Raw genomic sequence first — 17152 nt, 5'->3', positions numbered from 1 at the left:
AGCCTGTATTCCATAGGGAGACCCTGTCTCAAAACAAAGCAAAACAAAACCAAAAACGAACCAACCAAACAAAACAACAAAATTATGGATACCTGTTACAATGTGGATGAACCTCAAAAGCATTATTCTCAGTGGAAAAAGCCAGACACAAGAGACCATTGTATCACAACATTCATATGAAATATTCAGAAAGGGCCAAGCTATAATGACAGAAAGCAAATTGCCCCTAACCCCCTAACAGGGTGATATCAGGAGGCACAGTCCTGGGGAAGTAATAAGATTTGGACAACATGGTGAAGGTGCACTCCTGTGATGGGATTCGTGACCTTAGAAGTGGAGATGAATGAGTGCTGTCTCGTCCTTGTGAGGACGCCTGGAGAACTCTGCTGTCAGCAGCCATGAAGAGGGCCCTGACCGGACACCATATCTGCTGGTGCCTTGATCTTGGCTTCCTCAGCCCATTGTTTTAGCCACCCAGCCTATGGTAATGAGCTATGGGAGCTTGAACCAGGATAGTTATCCATTGCCCGGAGGAGGGGTGGTGAGATTAATAGTAAAGGTGCTTGAGGATCATACTGGGATGATGAAAATGTTCTACAACTGAGATGTATTATTCACCTTGGAAATTTAGTTTCAAAAAAATTGGATTTTATACTTGAAAAGGATAGATTATGTGACATGTAAAATATGCCTCATAACTGTTTTTGTTTTGTTTTGTTTGTTTTTTGAGACAGGGTCTCGCTATATAGTCCAGGCTGGCCTCAAATTCACAGTGGTCCTCCTGCCTCAGCCTCCCAAGTCCTGGGGTTACAAGGAGTGCACCACCATGCCTTGCTCTCAAAATTGTTTCTAATGTGAAATGTAATGCTCATATAGGGTTCTCCAGAGAAACATAACCAATAGAGTGTGTGTGCATGTGTGCGTGTGTGTGTGTGTGTGTTTATTACAAGGAATTTGCTTACTTGATTATGGAGCCTGAGAAGATCTGTAGCTGGCAAGTTGGAGACGAGGAGTGGGCAGCCTGAGAGTGGGCCAGCTGAAGGCCAAGAACAGCTGTTTTTCAGTCTGAGTCAGAGGCCAAAGAAGACCAAGGTCCCAACTCAAACAGGGGGGCAGGGAGAGTCCCCTCTTCCTCATCCTTTCTCTTCCATCCAGATCTTCAAAAACTGGGTGAAAGAAAAAAAAACTGGGTGAAGTCACCCACTTGAAGAGAATGACTGCCTTACTCAGTCTATGGGCTCACTGTTAATCTTATCCAGAGCACCCTCCCCAGCGCACACAAAACGTCTGGCGACATGTCAGGTACTCCATCATTTGGTCAAGTTGACGCATAAAATTAACCATCCCCTTTGAGGCTGAGGCTTGAGGATCAAGGGTTTGAGCTCAATCTAGCAAATTGGCAATTTAGCAAGACTCTGTCTCAAAATAAAAAATAAAAAGGGGTTGAGGGGGGGCTAGGGATGTAGCTCAGTGGCACCGCCCCTGCCTGGCAAGCTCAAGGTCCTGAGTTCAATCCCCAGTACTGGGGGGGGGGGGGTTGAGGGTGTAACTCAGTGTGGAGGCTCTGGGTCAATCCCCAATACCACAAAAATAAATAAATAAACCAATAAATAGATATTAACCATCACAGGCCCACTCCTTGCCAACTTAGCGCATGTATGAATCTCAAACTGTATTTAATCTCTAAACAGAAACAATAACAATGCTGGGTGTGGTGGCATGTGCTTGTAATCTCAGCACTCAGGAGGCTGAGGCAGGAGAATAGAGGCTACATTGCAAGAACTTACCTCAAAAAATAAAAATGCTAAGAACAGAGACATAATTCTGTCTAACATTATCCTGTGTACAATAAAATACACATAGGGCCGGGGATTTAGCTCAATGGCACTGCGCCTCCCTCACAAGTGCAAGGTCCTGAGTTTGATCCCTGGAACCAAAATAAATAAATAAAATACACATAACCCCTTACCCAAAAGAGAAGGTAACATCTTTGGGTGATGTTTACTCTTCTGATAACCTATAATTCAAATATTATGAGGTGAAATTAATAACACTCGAATACTGAACATTTAAATACTATATCAAGTTGATACATCTATGTTACATGACAAAGAAATGAAAGAGAGCAGAAAGCAAAGATATTGCTTACTATGTATACACACAAATATCTTCATAACAAAGCAAGCAAAACAGTCCTTGGATCTGTACTGGTCACCTGGTCACATCCGGTATTTATAACTACCTTCTTACACTTCCTCTTCTGCCTTCCCTTTAGTGAAACTTGTGGTTTTTCCATTGACCTTAGTCGGAGGGCACAGTGAAACTAAGGGCCGCCTGAAGAGATCTCCTGTGTTCGGGACACTCTTACCTCCACAAAGGGCCACGGTCCCACAGTCTCTCTTTGGAGTAAGTTTCAATCACCCCTGTCAACAGCATAACTGTGTGTGTGTGTGTGTGTGTGTGTGTGTGTGTGTGTGTGTGTGTTCCTGAGGATTGAACCCAGGGCCTTCTCACTAAGCTACATTCCCAGCCCATTTTTTTTTTTTTGGTACTGGGAATTGAACTCGGGTCCTTGCACTTTCGAGGCAGGCGGCGGAACCACTGAGCTAAATCCCCGGCCCACTAGCCCATTTTTATTTTTCATTTTGAGACAGGGTCTCAGTTGCTAGGTTGCCCAGTGCCCAGGTTGGGCTCAAATTTGTAATACGCCTGCCTCAGCCTCTCAGAATGTTATAGTTGCTGTTGTTGCTTCTGCCCCCCCCCACTTTTTTTTGGTACTGCTGGGAATGGAACCTAGGTTCTTATGTGCACTAGGCAAGTGCTCTACCACGGAGCTACATCCCAAGCCCTGTAACCCTCAGATTTCCTTCTTAGACTGTTGGTTCAGAGATACGAAGAAACCAAAGTGGCCAGGAAGAAGTTTCGGTTTCCAGCTCTGTGGAATCATTGCTGTGTCTCCCGTGAGATGGGTCCCACGCTGTAGTCCAGGTTAGACTGGAACACACTATCCTGCCTCAGCCTTTCCTAAGTGCTATGATTACAGGCATGCACCACTGTGGAATTAAGAGGCCTAAGTGGGGCCGGGGATTTAGCTCACAGGTTCCGCTGCCTGCCTCACAAGCGCGAGGTACCGAGTTCGATCCCCAGTACCGAAAAAAAAAAAAAAAAGAGGTCTAAGTCTGCAAAGCATGCGATCAGGGGAACAGAAAACCAATTTTTCTTTTTGTACCATGGCTCAAACTCAGGACCTTTCACTTGCAAGGCAGGCACGGTGCCACTGAGCTAAATCCCTGGCCCTAGGAAACCAATTTTTTTTTTTGGTATCGGGGATTGAACTCAGGACCTTGCACTTTTGAGGCAGGCGGCAGAACAACTGAGCTAAATCCCAAGCCCAAAAAACAAAGTTTTTCTAGTGGGTCACATGGGTAACAACACTGTAGGTTAGAGATTGCTGCTGTGTGTGTGTGGGGGTCCTGCTTGAGCCCTGCATGGCATTGCCAACGAGCTAGCTCTGTGACCGCGGCTTCAAAAGGCTAGGCTAGTGTTTCCTCAAGTCTGCCACTTCAGACTGGCTGGGAGCAGGGTTAGGCCAGGTAATGTCATGAGTGCTGGCCCCTTGCCATGTCTCATGGGTTATGAAGTGAATTCCTTGATCAGAGGCAATGCTGTGTGGAAGACCGTGCCAGTGAGTGAGGCATCCTGTAAGTCACGGATGGCACTTTTGGCAGAAACATTATGTGCAGGGAAAGCAAATCCGGATTTGCTCTTTTCGTGTTTATTTGCCATTTGGATGTCCTCTTTCATGGGGTTTCTTGCATAGTTTTAGACTAGGTTGTGTCTTTTATTGATTTGTAGTAGATACTTTTATATTTTGGATATGTCCTTTTATCAGTGTATATATTCCAAATTTCTTTTTCTAGCCTGTGGCTTACCTTTCCACTTTCTTTTCTTTTTTAAAAAATTGTAATTAAGACAGGTATGGTGGTGCACAGCTGTAATCCTAGCATTTTGGGAAGCTGAGGCAGGAGGATTGCAAGTTTGAGCCCAGCCTGGGCAACTTGCTGAGACGCTTTCTCAAAATAAAAGAATTTTAAAAGGGCAGTACTGAAAAAATTAATTAAAAAATGTACCGGGTGGGTGGTGTACTTGCAGCACTCAGGAGTCCAAGAGAAGAGGTTCTTGAGCTCGAGGCTGGCCTAGGCTGCATGTGAGTTTGAGGACAGCCTGAGCCACACAATGAGTCTCTGTCTCCAGAAAAAAAACAAAAAACAAAAATTAATTCATATACCATAATACTCAATCTTTTCTTTCTGCTTTTCTTTTTCTTTCTTTTCTTTTCTTTTCTGTTTTGCAGTGCTTGGTATTGAATCCACGGTCTTGTGCATGGTAGTGCCCTACCGCTTAGCTACACTGTTTTTGTTTTCTTGTATACTGTTCATTTTTCTTTCTTTCTTTTTGAAACAGGGTCTTGCTGTGTAGTTCAGGCCATCCTTGAACTCACTGTGTAGCCTAAGCTGGCCTTGAACTCACAGCAATCCTCTTGCCTCAGCCTCCTGAATACTGGGATTACAGGGTTGCACCATCATGCCTGGCTTCCTTTGAGTTTCTCTATAAATTCATAAATCAGCTTGTCAATGGGGACTGCAGTGATTTTAGATAAGTTTGGAGAGAGCTGTCATTTTTTGATGTCTTCTAGTTAATGGACATGTTATATCCCTCTACTTAAGTCTTCCTTCATTTCTCTCAATACTTGCTATATATAGTATTTCTGGTAGAGGTCTTAAACATATTTTGTTAAAATTATTCTTAGATATTTTGTACCTTTAGTCAATGTAAATGGCATCTTTTCAAAGAGTTCCTGTTTGTTGCTAGCATATGAAAATGAGGACTGTGTCTCAAAAAACAAAAACAAAATCCCCTCTAAACCCCAGCAGCTTTATTGCAATATAATTCCCAGTTAAAATGCACAACTAAATGTTTGTAGGGTATTCACAGAGTTGTGCAACCATCACCACAATCAATTTTAGAACATTTTCATTATCTCATAAAGAAGCCACAACCACTTCCCATTTGTAGGATGTTTTTATATTTTTCTGTTTTCTTGGAACGTTTAAGATCATAGATTCACTTAAAAGTATTTGCTTCCATCATGGCCAAACCCCAATGCCCACTTTTTCTTTTTTTTTTTTGTACCAGGGATCAAACTTGGGACCTTGTGCTTGTGAGGCAGGTGGCAGAACCACTGAGCTACATCCCCGGCCCTCCAATGCCCACTTTTCAGGCTCAACTCTTTGCAGGAACTCCTGCTCAGGGAGTGTCACCGAACTGGTGCTGACTGTGGCACTGTGCTGCGGACAGCGACGCAGAGAGTTCAGAAGTGCACAGGGCAACCAACTCCTGCTGGCCAAGCCCTGCATCTCAGCACCAGTCAGAACCAAGCCTTTGAACAAACTTCCACTCTGAATATATCCTCATGTCCAGAGTTTGGAGAGGAACCCTTCCCTGCTTTTCAGGGCTGGAGTTGGACGAATGGAACAATGTTTGTGAAAGCTCTCTGATAAGTGGAAGGGATTATGAAGACATTATGGGGGGGGCTGGCAAGTGAGCAGAGGAAGTAACATATAATAAATATAGATACAAAAGCATGCGCAGCAACAACTACACCTGTGAGCACTCATTATATGTTAAGCACTGAATCAAGCGCTGGGTGTGCATTACCTCATGGGATTCTTACAATAGCCCAGTGAAGTAAGTGCCACTATTATTTTTATTTTACAGATGAGAAAAGTGCCACTCAGAGAAGTTAACGCAAGGTTATACAGTTCCTAAATGACGCCTGTGGGGAGGAGTCCGGTGGACTGATGTCCCACGAGGGGACTGCGCCTATGGTCTGTCAACGAGTCTGACCTTCTTCACAGGGTACTCGTTCTTCAATAACCTTTATAAAGCACACCCCTCCACCCCGAGGACCGCCCCCCATTTCTGTGACCGTTTCCCCTTTTGCCCTTTCTGTGTCTCTCTGGGTCCCCTCCCTGAAATTCTGATTCTTCTCATAGCTTCACAAATCAGGTCTGGGATGGATGCAGAGCTCTTGTTTCCATGGTAATGTGGGGAGGTTGGTACACTGCAGCCAAGTGTAGGCGATGCAGAGAATTGGCTCAGGATCCAAAGGTGTCGACAGTAGCCGGGCTCAGGGAAAAGAAATCGATAAGAAAGCCAAGCCCGAAAGACTAGACCTCCCCGGAGCTCCAGAAGCGCCTCCATCCACCCACACCACGCCCCTGCCTCCCTGAACTAATCCGGGAGCAGAAGGCAGCAGCCCTGGGAAAGAAGCTCTGGGAAAGCAGAAGCCTCCGCCCCGATTCCTTTTTTAGACAAAGCCTCATCGCCGAGGAAAGACTGCTCAGGGCTCAGGGTCCCCTCGCCTCGCTCCCTTTCCTTGACCTGGCCTGGACCTCGGTGTTCCAGACCCCGGGCCCTCCGCACCTGCTGAAGGGGAGCTGACCAGCCAGCAGAGGGCAGTGTCCCTTGTCAAAGCTTCTGCAGGACTCCTTTCAGCTCCCACCCCATCCCCTACTTTCGCCAGGGCTATTTTCCGCAGACAGGCTGCAAAGGCACAGTAGGTGGATTTCAGGGCAGGAGATGGGTTCAGGCAGGGCCTGGGAGCCACTGAGTGTTGGTCACAAGCTGTGGGCTACACTGAGGGGAGGTCTATTTCGGGCCGCAGGGTCAGGGGCAGAAGCAAGCCACACTTTAACTTTTCCCGGCAAAGGCTTCTTCTGAGATTATTCTCTATCTCTTACAACATTAAGAACACCCTTAGGGCCGGGGATTTAGCTCAGTGGTTCCAGCGCCTGCCTCGAAAGCGCAAGGTCCTGAGTTCGATCATCCCCGGTACAAAAAAAAAAAAAAAGAACACCCTTACCCTGTGGAGGAGGCTTATTCATCCATCCATCCAATAACTGTTTACTAAGTATTAATTATTATATTTAAGAACAGATACTTCCAATCAAAGCAAGTTTTTATGGAAATGGCTCTTAACCTTTTTGGGGGAGGGTGGTGTCTCATATCTTTTGAGATTATGATAAAATATAGACTATTTCCCAGAAAGAATACATTACAGTACAAACATCTTCATATGATTCCAGTAGCTTCATGAACCCCCTAGAACTTCACAGGCTCCAGATATAAGTCCCTCCATTGTGTGTGTGTTCGTGTGTGTGGAACTGGGGTCTCCCAAATGCTAGGCAAATGCTGTACTGTTGAGCTACACTCCCAGCCCCTCCCTATCTGTTTTGTACTGGTCCTGTGCTGAGGGCTGGAGATACAGCGGCAAATTAGGTGAGGGTGATCCTGCCCTGACTAAGCTTTACAGAGCATCAAGAGCCTCAGACAAATACAGAAGCTCACCCCCAGAGGGGAAATGTAAGTTCTGGGAGACCCCCAAAGAGGGCCACCTACCTACCAGCCAGGGACTGCACACAGGCTTCCTGGAGGAAGTGATGGGGGAGCGAGGCCCTGCAGAGGCCAACAGAGGACCTGAGAGGAGCACTCCGGGCAGGGAGGAAAGCACTGGTAAAGGCCCCAGGAGGGAGAACAGCAAACCTGGTAGCCCAACAGGAGGCCCGTGTGGCTGCATGCAGAGAAGCCAGGGGAGGAGCAGTAAGAAAGGAGGCTGGGGTGAGTGCCGTGTGTAGCCCTGGGATGCAGCAGAGGCAAGGAGACAGCTGCCACCCTCAAGGACAGGGACAGAAAGCCAGTGGTTAGGATGCAAAGTGGAGGTTCCAAGTGGGGAAGACCACTGTGTGGTCTGAGATCCTGTGGGCAGAGCATTAAATTCAGGCTTAGTAGGGATCAGGCCCAGAGTCCAGGAAGTGGGGCTCCCAGCAGGAGGTAGGTCAGTGACATTTGGTGTGTTCAGAAAACTCTCAGCCTTGGAAAACAGTTGGAGGGGAGAGAGGGAGCCAGGTGAGCAGGCCTGGGTTTCACTGCAGCCTACCCTCAAGAACATCTTTCCTTCTGGGGATTGCGGAGGGCTGGCTGGGGGTGAGCTCAGCTCCACCCACTTTTTAAAGTACCAGAGTTATGGCCTGAGGCAGCCTTGGACAGAAAAGTGGGTTTGGAGAGGGAGCAGCAGACCTGGGCCCTGGGCCCCTGATGAGGTCCTAAGGGATGAGACCAAAAGGGAGGCATTTGTTCATTGCCAGTGATTCAGTTTATTTCACAAACACATATAGTACTTGCTGTAGGCCAAGCACTGTCCTAAACCCATGGTAAATATTAGCTCATAATACTTCTAAGAGATAGGCATGATCATCAGCCTTATTTACAGATGGTAAACTGAGGCACAGGGCAGTTAAGTAACTTGGCAAGGTCAAACAGCAAGTGAGAGAGTCAGGAAGGCTGGTGCCAGAGTCTGTGCTTTTCACCAGTAAACTATGCTACCTCTTGAGAGGGAAAGGAGTTTCAAGAGTTAAAAACTGAACTTGGGCCTCCTACATGACAGGTAAGACTTCTACTATGCCACCTCCTAGGTCGCTGACCAGGTACAAGGAGCACCTGCTGCTGGAGAAGCCCCAGGACAGTGGGCAGAGCTGTGAGTTATGATGAGTCCTCCCCACTCCACTCAGTGGAGCTGCTGAAGACTCTGGCTAGGGGTCAGGGCTGGATGGAAAGGGGCAACTCCATAAGAGATAAGATCAAGTGGGTGCTCATCTGTTATCCCACCAGGATGGGGAGCTGAAGCAGGAGGATTGCAAGTTCCAGGCCTGCCTGGGAAATTTAGTAAGACCCTATCTTAAAACAAAAAAGGCTGGGGATGTAGCTCAGTGGTAGAATGGCCTGGGTTCAATTCCCAGTACCATAGTGGGTCTGGGGGTGTGGGGAGAAGGTCAGGGTGTTTCTTCTCCCACAGAAGTCTATAAGATGCAGCCCCCTCTCTCTTGTCAATAGTGTCCCTGGAGTTCTTCCTTTACCTACAATTGTCCGATCACACTGCGCTTCCCTGACCCAGGGCCTGCTTTCATGCTCTTGCTTCTGTTCTGAACACACCCTCCCCATGCACACACACCCAGGCCCCTTCTTAGCCTCCAGATCTCTGCCTCAGTGAGGAGGCCCTCTCAGATCCAGGCTGAATGAGATCCCTTCTGAGCCCCTCATAGGAGCACCCGGCCATGTACCTTTTATAGCCTGTGTCACCTTTACAATTTCCTGTTTTCAGTTGTGTTTATTTATTTCGTACCAGACCGTCCCATTTGGGTGTAAACTCCAGGAGGGCAAGGACCCTCTCTTTGTTCCTGGCATAGACCCCATCACTTCGCTATGTGGGTTTAAGAATTTAGAGGGCTCTCCGAGGTCCACCAGTCCAGGACTGCTTTCTCCCTTTGTGAATACTCTTCGTAGCAGAGAACTTACTGCTTCACCAAGAGGTCCATTTTTAAAAGAGATTTTAATAGGAAGCTCTTCCTTTACCAAAGAAACTTCTGATGCCCTGTCCCTTGCTGGTCTTGGTTTGGCCCAGTAGAGCTTCAGCCTTAACACCTGCAGACAGCCCTCTTGCTTCCCTCCTCCACCCTCGAGCCTGCTCTACACCACCTGTGCAGTGTTTTGCAGCTCTGAAGGTTTGGTTTTTTAACCTTTTTTCACCCAGGTCTGACTTCACAGGAAATGCTCCATTGGGTCAGCACCCATGTTTATATTTTATTTTCACCCCCCCAAGCCCAGCACTGCATGGGATAGAAAACAGAGCCAGCCACAGGATGCAGGAGCAGAGGGAGCAGAAAGTGTGGAAAGAAATCACTTTCTCGGCCGGGGATCTAGCTCAGTGGTTCCGGCGCCTGCCTCGCAGGTGGAAGGACCTAAGTTCGATCCCTGGTGCCAAAAAAAAAAAAAAAAGAAATCACTTTCTCTTGTGCCCTGGAACCAGATGTACTTCTCTAGGAAACAGTATTATTAATGATGGCCGTGGCCCCAGGCTAGTCCTCAACTAGATGTACCACTGTCAGCGGCATTCTGGTCAAGTGGTCTTTCTGGACCCATTTAACACTTTTTTTTTCCCTGTGGGAAAAAATGTGTTTTGGTTCCAAACAACCAAATTATGCATAAACCCTTTAAATAACCAGCTTATAAACTGGGCACCGGTTCTGTAGAAGTATTTAGGTAACACTGAGTGGGAGAATGAAGGTGTAAGAACAGAGTGGGCTTACTCAGAAAAGTTTCCCAGAAGCTTTTGAAGCAAAGATAGGAAAATTAGGAAGAGTCAGACAAACCTAAGTTTCAATCCTAGCTCTGCCACTTGCTGGCTGGAGCCCTGGCCTGATGTACGTAATTCCCTCAGGTTCCACTCTCTTGTAAAAAGAGCTTAATTTCTACCTCCCAGAGTTATAGGGGATGTAAGTAACAGGCTATATTGCTTTCAGCACAGTGCCTGGCATGAACTTTGGAACTGTCATCTTTCTAAAAGGGGTCCTTCCTCTCCACAAGACACAACGAACCCACGAGCCGCCCAAGTCCCTGAAGCATCTATGTGGCACTCCCACTGCAGGCGTTCAGGCTTAAAGAGAAGACAGCCCTTGGCCTTCCTGGAACAGACACTCCAGAGGATAGACCAAAAAGGGCTCCAGAGGAGAGGAGAGGTGGGGGACAGAGGAACGCTGGGGGCTGGAGTTCCCAAGGACCAGAGTTTCTGTAGAGGTGCCTGTCTGTCACACATGTGTCCTGTGTGTGCAAAGTCACTGCCAATGGGGCCTGTCCTTGGGACTCTGGAGATCTCCCTTCCTTCTCTGGGCTCCTTTACTCAGTTCTTCACAGTCCCAGGCCTTATCGCTGAGCTGTCCACCCTCTGGCCTCTTCCCTTTGTTTACCAACTTGGCTGGCTTTCTCCGCTGGGCTGGGAACAAAGGAGGTGTTCAGTTCCTGGCTCCCGCCCCCCGCCCCCCATTCCCTTCCCCTTTTCCAGGAGGGTTGCTTGGCTCAGACAAACCCCTCACTTCTCAGAGGCCCCTTCCCACACTTTTGGCTCCAGGGGAGGCGGGGCTCTTTGGTTGGCACCCCCTCTTTCTCACCGTCTGGCCCCCATTCCTGTCCCCAGTGAGGCCCCTGAAGCTTTGCTTGTCTGAGCTGGAGACAGCTCCTCTCCCCATTGTCTGGGCAGGATTTGGAAGCTCTTGTTTCCATAGTAACCCCTGGGCATTTAATTAAGGGAGGAGGCCTTCGTCTCTCCTAGGCTGGGCAGTTCCAAATCTCAGCCAGAAAAGGATACCCTGAGGGGGCGATGGAAAAGTGTCATCCTCCAGCACAGCACAATTCAGGCTTCTCCCCAGAGTCCAGTATGGCTTTCCTGCCCACCCCTGCCACCTGCCACCGTATCCCTGCCTCACCCGAAGCAGTCTGGGGGACTCACATCCAGCCCAGGAGGGTGAAGCCCCCGTCCTGGGAGAGTAGAGGTTGTAAGCCATCCCCCTTCAGACACTGTTGCTTTGTTTATGGACTATGGGACTGGGGATAAAGGTGGGAGCTAAGGTCTGCTATCTACTTTCCTTACTATTAAATGGGTTTAGGAACTTTTTTGAACCCCTTGAAGTTAAATATAAAATGTGTATTAGGTGATTATAATTATTTTTTCTGGGTAGTGGGTAAATAGTTTTCATTAAGTCCTTCAAAGGGATTGCAACTTCAGCAAGGCCCTGGTGCTGCCATTTGCCTGCTGTGAGACCTTAGGCAAATGACTTGACTCTCTGTGCCTCTGAGTCCTCAGCCGTGACTCCAGGACAATACTGTTCCACATGATTGCTGGGATCTAATGTGCACTTGTAAAGGATTCTTGTGGTTGGGGCGATTATTGCTGTGGAGAGGGCTACATGAGGACCCCACACCCACAGGCTGGGCAGAGCACCCCCCTCCGCTATCTGGCCCAGGCTGCTGGAAAGCACTCCCTCTGATGGGAAGACCGGCGGTGGCTTGGAGAGCTTTGTCGAGTCATGGGGTGGAATTTCCAAGCTCAGGTCACTGAGTTATCCCAGTTCCTGAAATTCCTGTCTCTAATTTCTCAGCTGTTGCTGTGACCAGTTTTCCCCATTTCTGGTTAGAGAGGTGTGTGTGTGTGTGTGTGTGTGTGTGTGCGTGCGTGTGTGTGTGTGTCTGTGTGTGTCTGTGTGTTTCCTTTTCTGTATGTTTTTAGACTTTGACAAATGAAACACAGTTCACATACCAGCCACTTCCTGATCCTTTGGCTCTCCGAAGCGTGGGCTCCGGGCACTTCTTCCCTGACCATTCTTTAACCCCGCTGGCCCCCACCACACATTCTTACCTTCTGCTGAGAATTCCCAGACTTACCCACCCGCCCCCCGCCTCCCTCACTCTGCCCCCTCCATGCTCCCTAACGTGTGCTTGTAACACTGTCCTGAACTTGTCTGGGGGTTTTTATCCTTTATCTCTCCTAGAAGCTCCCTTCACTGGGCCATTTTTTCCCACTCTATTCCTGTGGATCTTGGTTTGTTCTGTTGTGACAGCACCCTGATTCAGAGGAAGAGCTGTGGCATCAGATGAATTTAGGACCCACACCCCACCAGTTGTGCTCCGGTGTCATCATCAGTAAGATAGTACTGAACAAATAGAGCTGTAGAGAGTTTTAAGTGAAGACATGAAGAGAATACTCAGCACAGTGCCTTATAGGGGCAAAGGCCTCAAGAATGGAATGTTGCCAGGCGTTGATGGCACACACCTGTGATCCCAGCACTTGGTAGGCTGAGGCAGGAGGATCATCATGAGTTCGAGGCCAGCCTGGGCTACATAGTGAGACCCTGTCTCAAAAAACAAAAACAAAAAACAAAACAAAATAGAATGCTATTCACTGTGTCTGAGGGTCCTGGGGGACACAGGCTTCTTTTTCAGCCTTCTTGTTTAACTCAGTTCAATCCTCAGCCAGGGCTCTGGAGCTGGACCTAGTGCTGCCTGTGTCAGAAGATGCCCGTGATCTGGGGAGGTGGCCCCAGAGAGGTGCTAGAGGGCTGAGAATTAGCCGGGTGAGGGCAATTGTTACTATTCAACCTGGAGGAAGCTGGGGGAGGGGAGAAAAGGCTTTTAAAAATAAAAGGCACCAGGTGTGGTGGCACATACCTGTAATGTCAGCAGGAGGATTTACATGAGTTCGAGGCTGACCTGGGCTTCATAGTGAGTTCAAGGCCAGCTTGAGTTACAGAGTGAGACCCTGTCTCAAAAATCAAAACAGAAAAGAATAAAAGTTAGGCCGTGGGTTCAAGGCCAGCCTGTTCTACAAAGTGAGACCCTGTCTCAAAGAAAGAAAGGAAGAAAGAAAGAAAGAAAGAAAGAAAGAAAGAAAGAAAGAAAGAAAGAAAGAAAGAAAGAGAAAGAAAGAAAAGGCTAGGGATGTAGCTCAGTGGTGAAGTGCTTGCCTGGCATACTTGAAGCCTGAGTTTGATCCCCAGCACTGCAAGCAAGGAAATAAGTATTCCCAGTTACTCAGGAGGCTGAGGCAGGGGGATCACAAGTTTGGGGCTACCCTGGGCAACTTAGCAATACCCTGTCTCAATTTGTTTTTTAAAAATGGGCTGAGGATGTAGCTCAGTGGCAGAGCTCTTACCTGGTTTGTGTGAGGTCTGGGGTTCAATCAGTACTGCCAGGAGAGCAAAAGTTTAGGGCTCTCTGTGGCAATTCTATTTGCTCTCCTTCAGGGACTTCCTGAAAGGGGTGGGGGAGGCCAAGGCCATCAGAAGAATGTCCCAGGTTTGGATGAAGGCCTGGCTCTGGAAGTCTACAGTCCTTGTTGAGGAAATAGGCTCCCAGAGGTTGTGGCTCCTCTAGCAGGTGGTTGTCTAAGGTCACAGGTCAGAAAGTCCTGAAGCCTGGAGCCAGACCTCGGCCTTTGGCATGCAGAGCCTGCCAGCCTGCGTGCTGTCCTCAGAGGCCAGGAGCCCATGGGTCAAGTGGGAGGAGGCCAGCTGGGAACTCCCGGTTTGCTTCAGATTTGCAGTCCCCTGGAAGGCTTCCTGGAGACGTGCTGGAAAGACATAAGGTAATGCAAATTAGTGCCATTTCCGTCTGAGACAGGAGAAAGCTCAGAAAGAGTAAGTGATTTGCCCAGGGTTACACAACTAATTGGGTAGGGCCAGGGTTCAAACTGTGTGGTGAGGCTTGAGCCGGTGCCAGCCTTCAACCTGTGCTGCCCTGCATGTGTCAGATACTGGTTTTGAACTGGGTCCAACTGTCTCTGAGTGGACTGTGTCACAGTGTTCCATAGGCCCTCTTCTACCCTCTGAGATTGAGGACTGAGGGGGACCATGTAGGTAGAGCAGTTACCATACAGGAAGTACACCAGCATTGTTGTCTTCGATGTGTCCACTGGCTCCAGTTATGCCTTTCCATTATTCTCTGACTGGGTCCAGTAAGATCCTTCTTCAGTGTCTGTTCACAGCTAGTACAAGGGATTGTGGGTAAACAGCCTGACCTCTGGAGCCCAAGCTCTGGTGTGTCCTGGAAAACTGGACTGATGGGTAGCGCTGGAGGGGATCCTGGGCCTTGTCCAACTCTGTACATTGTAGAGAAGGCCAAGGCCCAAACCAAGCAAAAGTCTGGACAATGCTTCCTTCCAGCCATGTCACTGAGCTCCTGCTGTGCTTGGGGCTCTGTTCTAGGCACAATCCTGAGAAGGGGCCTGGCCCTAATGAGTTTAGTAAGGGAGAAAGACAATCAACAGAAAATAGGTAAACAAACAAAAAAACCATTAAACCATAGGGCCAAGGATTTAGCTCAGTGGCACTGCGCCTGCCTTGCAAGCACAAGGTCCTGAGTTTGATCCCCACTACTGGGGGAAAAACAAAACCCATTAAACCAGAAAAACACAGTGATAAAGGCTATACTGAGCACACGACAGAGAAGGATCAGTAGCTATTTTAGTTTGGGTGACCTCTGGGCAGGTGACACTAACTTGTCTAAAGAATGAACAGGGGCCAGGTGGGATGATCAGGAAAAAGACACTCCTGGCAGAGGGAATAGGCAGTGAAAAGGCCCAGAGTATTCACTGGGTTTGTTAGAGCAGTGTGGAGAGGGAAATCAACTCTAGTAAGTCCTGACAAGCATTCTTTTTAATGGAGTAGAAAATATCAGAGTCCATTGTGCTTAATAAATGTTTCAGGAAACTTGAGGAGATACGTAGATACAGATATAGTGTGACATAACCATACCCCTATACCTATATATTACTTTTTGTTTTACATCTATATATTATATCTAGTGTGTGTGTTTAGCTAGTGTAAATGTGTTGCAATATATTTCTTTTGGAGGAGATTGAATTACAAGCTTGAATTACTGAGCTACATCCTCAGCCCTTTTTATTCATTTTGTTTGTTTTGGGACAGGCTCTCACTATGTTATTCAAGCTTGCCTCAAACTTTCAATCCTCTTGCCTCAGCCTTCTGAGTAGCTAGGATTGCAGGTGTGTGTCATCAGGCCCCGAGAACATGTATTTCTGACTGTGACAGAAAACTCTGATACCTATTATTGAAGGAATAAAAATCTTTTGACACAAAGAAATGACAAATGTCTGGCTGATAGATATGCCAAATTCATGATTGGATCATTGTAAATTGTACATATGGGGAGGCAGGAGCGTGTCGGCTAACTTTGAGGATCTTGGGCTCCTTCCTCTCCTTTCTCCTCCAGGGGCGGGTCTCTTGGCCTGCAATGGACTCCTCTTTGGGGGCTGTAAGGCTGGGGGAAACACCTGAACATGTGGAATCCCAGTGCCGGGTATCAAGGGCCAAACCCATGTCCACCCAACCCTGGGTGCCCTGGAGGTGCCTATCCTGTGTGTCCACCACATGCACCACCTGCCAGTCCAGCCTTTCCTCCTGGCTCCTGCCCCCCGCCCCAGGAGTTCCCCCGGGGAACCCAGCTTTCCCTCCGTGTGGGCCTGGTTATCCTGTGCCCCTGCTGGTGTGTCCAAGACCCCAACCCTCAGGTCCTTATCCTCCTCCGTGCCCTGGCATGCCTCCTGTGAATCCTTGGGCCCCTGGCATGGTGTGCCCAGGGATGGTGATGGATAAGAAGATGAGGAAGAAAATGAAGAAAGCTCATAAAAAGGCGCACAAACACCACAAGCATGGCAAGCATGGCAAGCATTCCTCCTCTTCCTCCTCTTCCAGCAGTGACTCTGACTGAACACAGGGCCTGGACCCTCCCCTCGAGTGTCAACCAGTCCTGCTCTCCCATCAAGCTTCAGCTGCTGCGCGTAGAACTGGGGGAGATTAGCCCTTGTGCCCCCGCCTGCCTTGCCCTGCCCGACCCTTCCTCTGCTCTTCAGCCCTGCCCCCTAGGAGCATGGGAAGGACTGCCCTGGGATAGCACAGACCATCCCCTCGCTGCTTGATAGATCTATAGCTGAGCTAAATGCTGAAAATACGCTTACGATCTGTAAAACGTGATCTGTTTTGCACTTTGTTTTGTAATACTTATGGTTGGGGGTTTGGGGGAAATTTCATGACGATGGAAAACCTGTACTTCTTTTGTAATGATGGCACGCTGGGGTGACTTAGTGACCAATATATTTGCCAGCCTCCTGAGTGCTGGGATCACAGGTGTGCATCACCACGCCCAGCTCCCAGCAGGTCTTTCATTGATTGTATAACTGTAAGGCTGCGTGGAAATACAGTCGTCTGTTTGGTTGACGAACCTAACTGCCCTTTTAGAAGCTGCTCTCTATCGTTAGCTCAGTAGACTATCTCAGGTCCTACTCAGGCTCCAGCTTGCAGCGCAAATAAAACTATTTCTCCTGGTCTCTGTTCACCATTAAAAAATAATAATAAAAAAAAATAAATTGTACGTATGTATGGAAATGTCACACTGTGCCTGATAAATATGTACAATTACTATGTGTCAACTAAGAATAAAAATATGAGGCCGTATTGGGCCAAGGATTTAGCTCAGTGGTTCCGCCGCCTGCCTCAGAAGCACAAGGTCCTGAGTTCAATCCCCAGTATCAAAGAAAAAAGCCTGGGGGCTGGGGATTTAGCTCAGTGGTTTTGCTGCCTGCTGTGCAAGTGCAAGGACCCGAGTTCGATGCCTGGTACCAAAAAAAAAAAGCCCTGGGTTCCAATCACCAGTTTTGAGGGAGAGAGAGAGAGAGAGAGAGAGAGAG

At 48.1% G+C, this 17152-nt stretch overlaps 1 long non-coding RNA gene and 1 pseudogene across 1 annotated transcript; one reads left to right on the top strand and one right to left on the bottom strand.

Annotated features, from left to right (window-relative positions):
- Nucleotides 1-547: 547 nt before the first annotated feature.
- Nucleotides 548-14092, bottom strand: LOC110345528 (uncharacterized). Its single transcript, XR_002388921.2, has 3 exons — nucleotides 13601-14092; nucleotides 13117-13207; nucleotides 548-1166 (listed from the first exon to the last, which is right to left on the bottom strand). It is a non-coding gene; the product is annotated as an uncharacterized LOC110345528 (long non-coding RNA).
- A 160-nt stretch (nucleotides 14093-14252) lies between these two features.
- On the top strand, nucleotides 14253-16794 carry LOC147821514 (proline-rich protein 13 pseudogene; annotated as a pseudogene).
- The last annotated feature ends 358 nt before the right edge of the window (nucleotides 16795-17152 follow it).

Source organism: Heterocephalus glaber, unplaced genomic scaffold, assembly GCF_053883595.1.
Source record: "Heterocephalus glaber isolate CG9 unplaced genomic scaffold, H.glaber_assembly_v1.0 deba00001733, whole genome shotgun sequence".
In the NCBI taxonomy this organism is placed as follows: Eukaryota; Metazoa; Chordata; class Mammalia; order Rodentia; family Bathyergidae; genus Heterocephalus; species Heterocephalus glaber.
This window is presented reverse-complemented; position numbering and strand designations above follow the sequence as displayed.